This window comes from Lontra canadensis, unplaced genomic scaffold (assembly GCF_010015895.1).
Source record: "Lontra canadensis isolate GAN:19392208 unplaced genomic scaffold, GSC_riverotter_1.0 scaffold53, whole genome shotgun sequence".
Lineage (NCBI taxonomy): Eukaryota > Metazoa > Chordata > Mammalia > Carnivora > Mustelidae > Lontra > Lontra canadensis.
The window spans coordinates 9,775,580-9,789,691 of NW_022631047.1; the positions used below are offsets into that span (position 1 = coordinate 9,775,580).

A 14,112-nucleotide genomic window follows, 5' to 3' on the forward strand; every position below is an offset into this window, starting at 1 on the left:
TCCTGGGATCGAGCCTCGTATCGGGCTCTGCTTATCGGGGAGCCTGCGTCCTCCTCTCTCTTTGCCTACCTCCCTGCCTACTTGTGATCTCTCTCTGTCAAATGAATAAATAAAATCTTAAAACAACAACAACAACAACACCTTAGGATTGGATGTTTAACTGACTGAGCCACCCAGGGACACCTCCTCTGTGAATCTTGAACCCTGGGCAGGCATGGTGAGGCGGGGTGTGGGGATGGATGACACCATGCAGGAACAATGAGGAGATGGGACCTTTAGAGAGAACATTGTGGGAGGGGGAACTGGAGGACCCTGAGAGGACTGACAACTTTGACCTGCTGTGAGCTGCTCACCCATGCAAGGGAGGCTTCGGTGGTCTGTGCTACGGCCCATCATCTCCCCTCCGTGGGGGAAAGGACAGGAGCAGGGTCTTCCTGGCTCTCCTGGAGTATCCTGGCCAGGAGAAGGAGAGCCAGCTTTCTGGACCTCACTTTCCTCTGGGCAAATGGAATGACCTCATCTTCTGCCTTCTGTGTTTGCATCAATTTCTGGTGAGTCTTGGCCTTTCCTGGACTGGCTCCCTGGGTAGTTTCTTCCTCTTGTCTACAGGCCCTGTGAGTGCAGCCTGCTGATCTCTCTCTGGGAATCTTCCACTACCACATTCTCTCCTGGAATGCAGCTTCTCTCCACACCTGCCAGCACAGAGACACATCTTCTCAACAGCTCCCTCCTCCGCTTGCATCTCCAGAGATAGGTCCACAGAAGCCCTTCTCTTTTGATGATTTTCATTACTTCTGAGGGCCTGAATAACCCCTCTGTCTGGAGCAATGACCATAGCCAGGAGGTCATCCGGGGCTACCCTGCTCCTTTCTATCAAGGTGAGACACTCCTCACCTTCCAGGCAGGGTAGGTCCTGGACAGAGCGAGGAAGAGGCAGAACTGTCACCTGGCCCCAATTCCAGTGGGTCTGCTGTTGTGGTCACCCCTCGTTCCCACTTGGCTAAAGTCCTGTTTCTGCCTCTGTGCTCCTGGCTTATCCCTTACCTCTGCCCTGCCACAGGTTCCAAATTTGGGACACAGAACTTTCTGGAATTTTCCTCCAAACCAACTGTAAACAAAAGGCTGTTTGGTGTGGCGAAACTTTTGCTAAAGGTTTATGTATCATAAGGATACAAATTAAAATTGCATTTTGGATGTGCTTGTTCTCAGTGATCCTTCCCACTGTAGAGATTTATCAGTAGTCTGGCTACCTTACAAGGCAGTAAAGGCACTAGCCACTTTGCTGACACCATCCCGCACCCTGTACAGACTACCTTTCAGATGCGTTCTGTCAGGCAGCATAGTTCATCTGTCTTCAGCTCTTAATCCCCAAATCAGTCTTGGCCTTTTATTTAATTTATTTATTTTTAAAGACTTTATTTATTTGACAGAGAGAGACACAGCGAGAGAGGGAGCACAAGCAGGGGGAGTGGGAGAAGGAGAAGCCGGCTTCCTGTGGAGCAGGGAGCCTGATGTGGGGCTCCATCCCAGGACCCTGGGATCACGACCTGAGGCGAAGGCAGACGTTTAACGACTGGGCCACCCAGGCGCCCCATGTCTTGGCCCTTTATATTATATACTATATTATTTATATTATATATACTATAATATTATATAATATATTATATATATTATAACCAGTCAAAATACTCAGTGGAACAAAGCTTTCTCCAAGATTTTTTCTTAAAAGGAAGTTCTGTTAACATTACATAGATGTCAGAAATCACTATTCCTGATCCGTATCAACCAAACCCCTTAGTTTTCCTAGGCTTTTTTGTCCCTCCACTCCATTCCTTCATCCTTCACTCCTACTTTTTTTTTTTTTAAAGATTTTACGTATTCATTCGACAGAGAGAGCGAGAGAGAGAGCATAAGCCGGGGAGTGGCAGGTAGAGCGAGAGGGAGAAGCAGACTCCCCAGTGAGCATGGAACCCATGGGGGCTCCATTCCAGGACCCCGGGATCAGGACCTGAGCTGAACCAGACACTTAACCAGCTGAGCCAGCCAGGCACCCCTTCCACTCCTACTTTCTTTGGTGACACCTCCCCTACCCCTACCCCTCCCTGCTTTAAGTGAGTCTTCCTTTCCCACCTCCCTCCTTCCCAGAGAGTCTTTGAGAGACCAAGTGGGCAGGACAGTGGGGTGAATTCACTTCCCAGTTCCTTAATTTGCATTTGTGGGATTTCTGTCTGGATCTCCCAGGGGACTGAGCATTTGTGGGCATTTCTTCCAAACTCTGACAAATTTTCAGGATCTCAACTCCAGCTCCTACTATTGTCTAGCACTTAAGGTACTCACTGAGTATCGGGTAGTCTACCCTCAGTCTTATTCCTTAATGGCTCTATCCATAATAGTAAGGTTAAAATTGCAGGGGTCCAAGGCCACATTGACCTCCTAAATTCCACTCCTCATTCAACAAGAATCTGTTGCCCGTCCAGTCTGCCAGGTACCAGCTAAGTAATGCATTATTTACGAAGATGAAAAAAAATAAGCATGTGGTTTCTTCCCTCTTGGAATCAACACATAAGTGAAGCAGAAATTGATCAAATCATCTCAAAGACACACATAAAGTTATTAGTAATGGTCATTACTGCAGCACCATGGAGGGCAGGGACTGGGTATAATGCAGGTGCCTGTCCCCTCAGGGGTGAGGAGTGTTCAGCCAGGAAGTTTTGCTGAGCTGTGTGGGATCCACCTTCTTGAGAATTGTCTCTTCCTTTGGTTTAGGTTTCTAGACACCACCCTCTTTTTTTTTTTTTTTTTTTCTCCTTTGGCCACTTTTCTTGAGCTGTAATAGTTTTTCTTATATACAGATGACAGAAAATAGGGATAATCTGTTTCTTGAAGTCTTGTTGGAATGTGTGTGTGTGTGTGCGTGTGTGTGTGTGTGTGTGTATTTTGAGTGTAGGCTTTTCACTGCTGATTTAATTCAGGTTTTCAGTTTCTTCTAGAGTCAGTTTGGTAGGTTTTATTTTGTTGGGAGAGTACTTAACCTGTTTCAGATTTATGGGTGTAAATGTTTAAATCACCACTAGATCTCTAGTTATTTTTCCCTTTCCATTCCTAATATTGTTTATTTATAATTTCCTCATTTTTTCTTGATATATTTGCAAGAAATATATGTATCAATTGTTTCAAAAGACCACTTTTTGATCTCATTCTGTTTTTCTATTATTTCTTTGTTTTCGGTTTCATTTTATTCTCTGGTGTAATTTTTAAATTATTTCCTTCCTTTTACTTTATTTGGGTTTATTCTGCCCTTCTAACTTCCTTTTTTAAAAAAGTTTTATTTATTTAAGTAATCTGCCTACCCAATGTGGGGCTCAAACTCACGACCCCAACATCAAGGGTTGTATGCTCTCCCAACTGAGCCAGCCAGGCACCCTTTTTTCTAACTTCTTGAATTGGACACTTAGTTCATTCATTTAAATTTTCCTTTTATAATGTATTCATTTAGGGCTATAAATTTCCCTCTAAGAACTGTTTTGGGTATGCTAAAGCAAGATTTTGTGAAAATATGTTATTACTAAATATTGTTATGTTGTTTAAAAATGTGTTGTATTCTCCCCAGCCCTGATCCTCTCCCTGCCTCCTCAGAGGTAATCCCTGTTTCAGATTAGTGACTATTCTTCCAGAACTTTTCCTTCCTTCCTTCCTTCCTTCCTTCCTTCCTTCCTCCCTCCATCCCTCCCTCCCTCCCTTCCTTCCTCCCCCTCTCTTTCTTTCTTCTTTCTTTCTTTCTTTCTCTCTCTCTCTCTCTCTCTTTCTTTCTTTCTTTTTTCTTTCTTCCTGATTTTATTTGTTTGAGAGAGAAAGAGAGAACGTGAGTGAGAGATCACAAGCCATGGGAACAACAGAGCAGAGAGGGAGAAGCAGGCTCCCTGTTGAGATCATGACCTGAGCTGAAGGCTGCCGCTTAACCAACAGAGCCACCCAGGCGCCCCTTCAAGAACTTTTTAAAAATACACAAATAAATTTATACGTGTGTATGTGTTATTAGTGTAGGAATGTTCATGGCCAAAAATGAGGGACGATCCTTTTCCTTTGTTAGTCTGTATGGTAATAATCAGGTACTTCTTATACAGCAGAGAATGGAAGAGCAAAACCTCTGCTTACAGACATCTATCAGCAAAGAATTAGGTGGATCTTTCCAACAAAGTCTCTTTTCTCTCCTTTTTTTTTTTAAGTCCCTTTTACTTTCTACTTAAAATGTTATTAAGCCACAGGGGCGCCTGGGTGGCTCAGTGGGTTAAGCCGCTGCCTTCAGCTCAGGTCATGATCTCAGGGTCCTGGGATCGAGTCCTGCATCGGGCTCTCTGCTCAGCAAGAAGCCTGCTTGCTTCCCTCTCTCTCTCTGCCTGACTCTCCGTCTACTTGTGATCTCTGTCTGTCAAATAAATAAATAAAATCTTTAAAAAAAAAATGTTATTAAGCCATAATCAATTATTTCTTACTCTGATCCCAGCCCCTCTCCTACTGAGAACCCTCTGCTTGAATTTGTCAGAGCAGGGAAGACTCCTTCTCCACCTGGGAGATGGGTGAAAAGCCTCATGTACAGCATGTGCTCATGACTTCTCTCTGGCCAAGGCTTATCTCCTTCTTTTATACCTGAGATCACTGACAATGAGGACATCTAATTTTAACCTTTCCTTTCTCATCTGGGGCATGGTAGGTTACCTCTGTTCTCTAAAAGAAATATTACACAGGCCCATAGTAATTCTCCTAACACAGAACAAGAAATAAAGCCCAAAGAACAAATCATGCATTTGTTCTGTCCATTCCTTAGAAAATTATCTCTTAGGGGCACCCGGGTTGCTCATTCGGTTAGGCATTTCCCTTCAGGTCATGATCCCAGGACCCTGAGATGGAGCCTGCATTGCCTGCTTCTCCCTCCGCCTCTCTGCCCCTCCCTCCGCTCGTAATCACTCTCTCAAATAAATAAATAAAATCTTAAAAAACTATATCTCTTGGAAGTCAAACATCCCCAAGCCTGGCAATTCCATGTTCTTCTTGCATTACCTTTTTTAGGTCCATCTTTGTCCAGCTAAAGAAAGGGTTCTTTCTTGGCCTGGCATCTCGGCCTGCCTCTCAGAAATCTCCAAGAGCCTCAGCACAATTGTGTTTTGAGTTTTGTTTCATTTTTTCATTTTTTAAAAAAAGATTATTTATTTCTTTCTTTGACAGACAGAGATCACAAGTAGGCAGAGAGGCAGGCAGAGAGAGAGAGAGGAGGAGGAGGTGGGCTCCCTGCCGAGCAGAGAGCCCGATGTGGGGCTTAATCTCAGGACCCTGGGATCATGACCCGAGCCGAAGGCAGAGGCTTTAACCCACTGAGCCACCCAGGCCCCCCTGTTTCATTTTTTCATAAATGATATATATCCTTCTAGAATTTGCTTTCTGCTTTTTAAATCCAACAACATACCTTGGAGATCATTTTATGTTATATTTCTGGAACTTCTCATTTTGTTAAATAGACGGTGGATATACTAGGCTTTTTAGCCTTTCTCCTGTTCATGAATACTTCAGTTTTTTGCCCCCCAACATTTCATTATCACAAACGGTGTCGCATAAACATCTCATATCTCCCCGTGCATGTGGGAGTGTGTCTTTAGAATAAATCCTGGACACTGGGACCGCTGAGTCATAGGGTATGTGTACTGTTCACTTTAATAGATCCTGGCAAGTTGCCCTCCAAAGCAGCTCTACCAACTCACACGCCCACCAGCAGTGGAATGAGGACACATACCTCCTCACATCCTGCCAAATTTCATATTAGCACACCATTTTTGCAATCTAATTGGGGGAAAATGCTGTCTCATTGTTGTTCCAGCATGTGTTCCTTTGATTGCCAGTGAGACCGAGCGTCTTCCGCCATCCTTCGTGACTTGGATCTCCTCTTTCATGACGTCTTTATCCTCGTGTCACCACCAGTGTTCTAAAGTCCAATTCTGGCTCTTCTCTCCCAAATCCTCTGTGACCCAACCTGCAGGGCCTCTGCCAATCCCGTGGATCCCTTCAGATGTTTGCCCTCTGCCCTAAGGGGCTGAGAAAAGCCTCCTTATGGCAAGGGAGGTCATTCCTGTTTAGGAGACTGCAGACCTGCTCAGAGAGGGTATCCCTGAGCTCATTTGGGAGATGGAAGTTGGGACATGGCTGACCCTTAGACTCTGTTGCTTTAGCACCACAAGCCTCCCTAAGGACTGCAGTGGTCCTGAGCCCACACTGAAGGGCTCCTTGGTGCATGTTGACTTTTTTTTTTTTTTTTAAAGATTTTATTTATTTGTCAGAGAGAGAGAGCGAGAGAGCGAGTGAGTGCCCACAAGTACAGGGAGCAGCAGGCAGAGAGAGAAGCAGACTGCCTGCTGAGCAAGGAGCCTGATGTGGGACTTGATCTCAGGACCCTGGGATCATGACCTGAGCTGAGGGCAGATGCTTAACTGACTGAACCACCCAGGTGTCCCTGCATGTTGACTCTTTTAAAGTTGAAATAAATTCAACACATTAATCATTTTATAATGGACAATTCAGTGGTTTTCAGCGTTTTCACAAAGTTGGGCAAATATCACCACTATCTAATTTGAGAACATTCCCACCTCTCCTAAAAGAAACCTCACACCCCACCCATTACAGTTAGCGCATTTTTTTCCTTCCCCATCTGCGTTCCGCGCCTGCCACTGCCCCCCTCCCTTTTCTACCCTCTTCCACTATCGCTTACTGCCTATTCTGAACACTTCAGGTAAATGGAGCCATATAATATGTGGCCATTTGTATCTGGCTTCTTTCATTGTAGTGTAACATCTTCAAGGTTTATCCATGTGCACCTTATGTCATCAGTACTTTGTTTCTTTTTACGGATGAATGATCCATTGATGGATACACCATTTATCCACTGATGGGCGGTTTGGTTGTTTCCTCTTTCGGACTATTATGAATAATGCTGCTATCAACATTCATGTCAAGTTTTGTGTGAACATATGTTGGGTATACACCTATGAGAGGAATTGCTGGGTCATATGGTAACTCTATATTTAACTTCTTGAGGAACTGACAAACTGTTTTCCATAGCAACTGAACTATTTTACATTCCTATCAATGGTACATGAAGATCCCAGAGAACTGCATAGTTACCAACACATGTTAAATTCCATTAAAAAATTATAGCCATCTTAGTTAGAATGAAGGGGTATCTCATTATGGTTTTGAGATGCATTTCTCTAAGACTAATGGTGCTGAACATTTTCTCATGTGCCTATTGGCCATTTTTAAGTCTTCTTTGAGAAACATTTATTTCTTTGTCCATGTTTAAATTGGATTATTTGTCTTTTTTTGTTGAGTTGTAAGAGTTCTTTATTTTTTTAAGGTTTATTTATTTAAGGGCGCCTGGGTGGCTCAGTTGTTAAGTGTCTGCTGTTGGCTCAGGTCCTGGTTCCTGGAGTCCTGGGATGGAACCCCGCATCGCATCGCATTCCCTGCTTGGTGGGGAGCCTGCTTCTCCCTCTCCCACTCCCCTTGCTTGTGTTCGCAGTCTTGCTGCATCTCTCTCTGTCAAATAAATAAATGAAATATTAAGAAAAAAGATTTATTTATTTATTCGAGAGACAGCCTACACGCCAGTTGGAGGAGGGGCAGAGGGAGCTATAATCTCCAGCAGACTCCCTGCTGAGCACGGAGACTGAGGCTGGGCTGGGGCTTGATACAGTGACCCTGAGATCTTGACCTGAGTGGAAACCAAGAGTCAGTCACTCAACCGCTCAACTGCTCAACTGATTGAGCCACCCCAAGTTGTAAGAATTCTTTATATATTCTGGATATATATTCTGGATACTAGACCCTTATCGGATATATGATTGGCAAATATTTTCTCCATTCTATAGGTTGTTTGTTTTTTTTTACTTTCTTGACAGTATCCTTGATACATAAAAGTTTTAAATTTTGATGGAGTCCAATATCTTTTGTTGCCATTTTTTTTTCTTTTGATTTTGGTGTCATATGAAATTTGTTGTCTATTCCAAGGTCACACAGATTTTTATCTATTTTAAATATTTTTATGATTTTAGCTCTTACATTTTTTTTTATCGATTTTGAGTTAATTTTTGTGTATGATTTGAGATAGGGGTCCAGCTTCATTCCAGCACCATTTGTTGAAAAGACTATTCTTTCCACACTGAATGGCCTTAGCATCTTTGTTAAAAACCATTGACTATAGATACATGGGTTGGTTTCTGGACTCTTGAATTTATTCCATTGATCTATATGTCTATCTTTATGTCAGTACCACATTGTTTTAACTACTATAGCTTTGTAGTAAGTTTTGAAATCAGGAAGTGTGAGTCCTCCAACTTTTTCTTCTTCTTCGAGATGATTTTGGCTTTTCTATGTCTCTTGCATTTCCATAGGAATTTTAGAATTAGCTTGTTTGTTTCCGCAAAACGAGGCAGTTGGAATTTTGATTGGGATTGGGTTGCACCTGTATGTGAATTTGGGAGAGTACTGTCATCTTAATAATAGCAAGTCTTCCAATCCATGAACATAGGATATCTTTCCATTTATTTAGGTCTCCTTTCATATCTTTCAATATTTTGTAGTTTTCCATGTACAAGTCTTACCCTTTCTTCATTAAATTTATTCCTAAATATTTTATTCTCTTTTGTACTATTGTAAATGAAATAGTTTTCTTAGTTTCATTTTTGAATTGTTCATTGTTCAGGTAATGTGTTGACTGTTGAAAGAAGCAGTTGTTTTCCCACAGACTTGGAAAGGGATACCTTGTGGTGTAGGTGTGTTGCTATCACACCCTGTGGGCCACTGCTTGGGGTTATTTGGAACTTATCTGAAGTCACAGATGGAGAGTTAGATTCTGTGACGCAAAGGGAAACATATCTGACTCATCTTTCCCATACCCCCTTTGGTTCTGAAGGCTTCCTCGACTGGGAGAGGAAGAGGGTGGGTTAGTGGCAGGGGCTTCTGCCTCTCTCACAGTTGCTTCTCCTGACCTTTCTCTCCTTCATGGTTTTTAGGGGCCCCACTGCAGTTATTCTTGAAGAGCAAGGATTGTGGTAACCTTCTCTCTTACCTGCAAATTGGGCCAGAATCTTCCCTCCTTTGGTGAGCATCCTGGCCATAGAGGAATGTTGAGGGTGACAGGCACAGGCAGGGTCCTGGAGTCTTGCGGCAGGGGGAAGCGGTCAGAGGAATCTTCTGGGGAGGGAGTATGAGGATCAACCAGATGGTGAAAACCTGAGAAGCAGAGGACCAGGCAAGATAGATCTGTGCTGCCCAGGCCATGTCCAAGGCCATCTCTCTGCTTGACTGCTTACTAGCTGGGCCAGTTACTTAAACTATGAGTCTGTTTCCACTGTAACATGAGGGTGCTGACACTCGCTTCACAGGGTAGATGTGAACAGCTAAGTGTGGTAACATGGGGACACACCCCACACAGGGCTTGACGCAGAAGGTGTTAGTAAATGTTCCTTGGAATATGAGCTGATCCTCAAGGTCCTTTCTTTCTTGGGGTTGAGTGTCACAGAGCTCATAATGGAAGGGAAAGGGGACAGAAATCCTTCAGGAGAGGTATATGGAAAGTATATGGGACAAATCTCTCCTTTACTAGAGCTCAGAGGTAGCAATGGGAGCTTTAACATGGACAATGAGGAGACTCCATTACATTTCACGCCAGAGAAATGAGACAGGCTGGCTAGGGACAGTTGCAAGAAGTAGGTTAATGCAAGTTTGTATCTTTTTATATTTGGGGCACACACACACAAAAGGCTATGCATAGTTACAATAATTTTAAATATTAGTTTATTAAAGCAATCAGCTTCAAAATCTAATTTTTCTCATGCTTTTTAAGTTTAAATTTCAACTTTTGTTGTTCTATTCTGAATCTAATAAATTTGAAAATCTTACTTATTGCTTTTCTTTAATTTCAGCCTATAGATTTTGTTTGATTATTTATAATACAGTAAAAGCAAAGACAATGATCTTCTCTTTTGGGGAGCATGTTTTTTATTGTGGTAAAGTACACCTAACAAAATTTACCATCCTAACCATTAAGTATGCGGTTCAGTGGTATCAAAGACATTCACATGGTTGTGCAACTGTTACCCTCTATTATCCATCCTTTTTTTTCCCCCTAAGATTTTATTTATTTGACAGAGAGATAGAGAAAACACAAGTAGGCAGAGAGGCAGCAAAGGAAGAGGGAGAAGCAGGCTCTCTGCTAAGCAGGGTGCCTGACACGGGGCTCGATCCCAGGACCCTGGGACCATGACCTGACCCGAAGGTCATGACTGAGCCCCCCAGGACCCCCATTATCCATCCTTATAACATTTTTCATCTGGTAAAACTGAAACGCTGTATCCCTTAAAAAAAAAAAAAAAAAAAAAAGCTCTCCATCTCCCCCTCCCCCAACTTTCAACCCCTGGCAACCACCATTCTCCTTTTTGTATTTGTGATTTTGACCATTCTAAGTACCTCATGTAAGTGGAATGATATGGTATTTGTCTTTTTGTGACCGTATGAAGTTCAACGTGTTTATTTTTTCTTTTATTACCTGTGCCTTTGATGTCATATCTAAGAAATCTTGCCAAGCCAATGTTGTGAAGCTTTCTTCCTGTGTTTTCTTCTAAAAGTTTTATTGTTTTAGGTCTTACATTTAGGTCATTTACCCATTTTGAGTTAATAGGTAACTATTCTTTTGCATGTAGACATCCATTTATCCCAGCACCATTTGTAGAAAAGACTGTTCTTTCCCCATTGAATAGTCTTGGCACCCTTGTCAAAATCATTTCTTTCTCTCTCTCTCTCTCTCTCTCTCTCTCACACACACACACACACACACATGTTTATTTCCAGGCTATCTATTCTGTTCCATTGGTCTGTTTGTTTGTGTTCATACTGATAGCTCACTGTTTTATTAACTGTAGCTTTGTAGTAAGTTTTGAAATCAGCAAGTGTGAGTTCTCCAGTTTGTTCTTTTTTTTTTTTTTTTAAAGATTTTATTTATTTATTTGACAGACAGAGATCACAAGTAAGCAGAGAGACAGGCAGAGAAAGAGGAGGAAGCAGGCTCCCTGCTGAGCAGAGAGCCTGATGCAGGGCTCAATCCCAGGACCTGGGATCATGACCCGAGCCGAGGGCAGAGGCTTTAACCCACTGAGCCACTCAGGGGCCCCTCCAGTTTGTTCTTTTTCAAGATTGTTTTTGCCATTTGGGGTCTCTTGAGATTCCATATATATTTTAGTATGGATTTTTCTATTTCTGCAAAAAATATTAGGATTTTGATAGGGATTACATCAAATCTGTAGATCACTTTGGGTAGTATTGACATTTTAACAATATTATGTCTTCCAATCCATGAATAGGAATGTGTTTTCATTTATTTATATCTATGATTTCTTTCAGCAATGTTTTGTAGTTTTCATCTTACAATTCTTTTACCTCCTTGGTTAAGTTAATTCCTAAGTATTATTTTTGAAACTACTGTATATGAAATTGGTTTTGTAACTTTGTTTTCCAGATTGTTCATTGTTTGTGTATAGAAATGCAGGTGACTTTTATGTGTAGACTTTGTATCCTACTACTTTACTGAATTCATTAGTTCTAACAGTTTTATGTGTGTGCAATTTTTAGGGTTGTCTACATATAAGAACATGTCAGAGAGATAATTTTACATCTTTTTTTTTTTTCCAATTTGGATGCCTTTTATTTCTTTCTCTTGTCTAATTGCTCTGGCTAAAACTTCCAGTACTGTGTTGAATAGAAGTGGTAAAAGTGGGCATTATTAAGGTAATTCCTCATTTTGGAAGAAAAACTTTCAGTCTTTCACCATTGAATACTTTATTTGTGTGGGTTTTTCATATATGGATTTTATTATGTGCAGGTAGTTACCTTCTATTCCTAGTTTTGGGGAGGTTTTTTATCATGAAATGATGTTGATTTTTGTCAAATCCTTCTGCATCAATTGGGATGATCATGTGTTTTTTCCCTTTATTCTGTTGACATGGCGTATTACATTGATTGATTTTCATATGTTGCATGATCTTTGCATTTCAGGAATAAATCCCACCAGGGTATGGTGTATAATCCTTTTAATATCCTGATGAATTTTATTTGTTGAGGATTTCTTTGCATCAATGTTCATAAGGGATATTGTTTGTTATTTTTTCTTATAATGTGTTTGTCTGCTTTGGTGTCAGGGTAATCTTGGCCTTATAGAATGAGTTAAGAAGTGTTTTAAAACACATTTTGAGAAGGATTGGTATGATTTTGTAATGTTTGGTAAAATTCATCAGTGAAGCCATCAGGTCAAGGGCTTTTCTTTGTTGGGAGATTTTGGTTGGGGGGGGGCATTTTGGATTAGAGATTCAATTTTCTTACTGGTTATAGGCCTCTTCAGATATTCTAGTTCTCCATGATTTAGTTTTGGTAGGTTTTGTGTTTCTAAGGGTTTGTTTCTTTCATCTAGGTAATCCAACTTGTTGATTACAATTGTTCATAGTATTCTCTTATAATTCTTTTTTATTTCTGTCAAATAGGCACACAAATACTCCACATTCATTTCTGAGTTTATTCTCTTAGTCCATCTAACTAAAAGGTTTGTCTTTTTTTTTTTTTTTTTTTTTTTTTGGTCTTTTTGAAGAAGCAAGTTTTGGTTTCATTGATTTTCTCTATTATTTTTCTATTTTCTATTTAGTTTATCTCTGCTCTAATCTTTGTCATTTCCTCCCCTTTGCTAGCTTTGGGTTTATTTTTTTCTTTTTCTAGTTACTTAAGTTGTAAAATTAGGTTGTTGATTTGAGATTTTTCTTATTTTTTTAAAAGATTTCATTTTATTTGAGAGAGATTGAGACAGAGAGAGAGAGAGAGAGAGCAAGCACAAGCAGGGGGAGTGGCAGGCAGAGGGAGAGGGAGAAGCAGGCTCCCTGGAGGGCAGGGAGCCCAAGTGGGGGTTGGTCTCTGTACCCCATCACAACCTGAGTGGAAGGCAGATGCCTAACCGATGGAGCCATCCAGGGGTTCCTCTTATTTTCTTTTTAATGTGAGTATTTACAGCTATGAATTTACCCCTTATTACCACATTCATTGCATCCCAAGAGTTTTGGTGTGAGCCTTTTGGCTAGAACCATCATCTTCCAGTAGTTTGCCAGAATGACCAATACAAAGGGAAGGAGGAGAGGCACCCGCTATATGTTCTCTAGGCCATTTAGAAAACATGGAGTTGTTCCTTTGGCCACATACATATGAATCTTCAAGAAAGACGCTATTACAGACATCAAGGAAATGGGCAGTGTTCAAAAAGTACTGCCCCACAAATGTTACTATGGCAAAACTAGAAGAATCTGCAGGGCTACCTAGCATGCTATTGGTATTGCTGTAAACAAACACATTAAGGGTATGATTCTTGCCATGTAAATTAATGTACAAGTTGAGCATATTAAGCACTCTAAGAGCCAAGATAGCTTCCTGAAGCATGTGAAGGAAAATGATCAGAAAAAGAAGGAAGTCAAAGAGAGAGTTACTTGGGTTTAACTGAAGTATTAGCCTGCTCCACCCAGAGAATCACACTTTGTGAGAACCAAGGGAAAGGAGCCTGAGCAGTTGGAGCCTATACCCTATGAATTCATGACATGATAAGTCTAAAAAAAAAAAAAAAAAAACCCAAAACCCCAAACCCAGAAAACTTTAGACTCTAAAAATGTTTCTAGAAGTGTGATGTTCCCTCCCCTAAGGAAATAGTTAAAGCAAAAACAACAAAAAAAAGTTTGGTATGTTGTGTTTTTATTCACATTTGTCTCTAAGTATTTTCCTTTTTTATTTTTATTTTTTTATTTTTTAAATCTTTTTCTTTTTTTTCTTTTTTTTTTAAAGATTTTATTTATTTATTTGACAGACAGAGATCACAAGTAGGCAGAGAGGCAGGCAGAGAGAGAGGAAGGGAAGCAGGCTCCCTGCTGAGCAGAGAGCCCAATGTGGGACTCGATCCCAGGACCCTGGGATCATGACCTGAGCCGAAGGCAGAGGCTTTAACCCACTGAGCCACCCAGGCGCCCCTCCATTTACTTTTTTTTTTTT

The 14,112-nt window shown here is 41.2% G+C and overlaps 1 protein-coding gene and 1 pseudogene across 1 annotated transcript in view; both read left to right on the forward strand.

The window, feature by feature from the left end:
• VAMP1 (vesicle associated membrane protein 1) overlaps positions 1–14,112 on the forward strand; it is a 73,350-nt gene that overhangs the window by 23,042 nt on the left and 36,196 nt on the right. The gene's annotated exons all lie outside the window — the stretch shown is intronic.
• LOC116877801 lies at positions 13,093–13,782 on the forward strand (annotated as a pseudogene).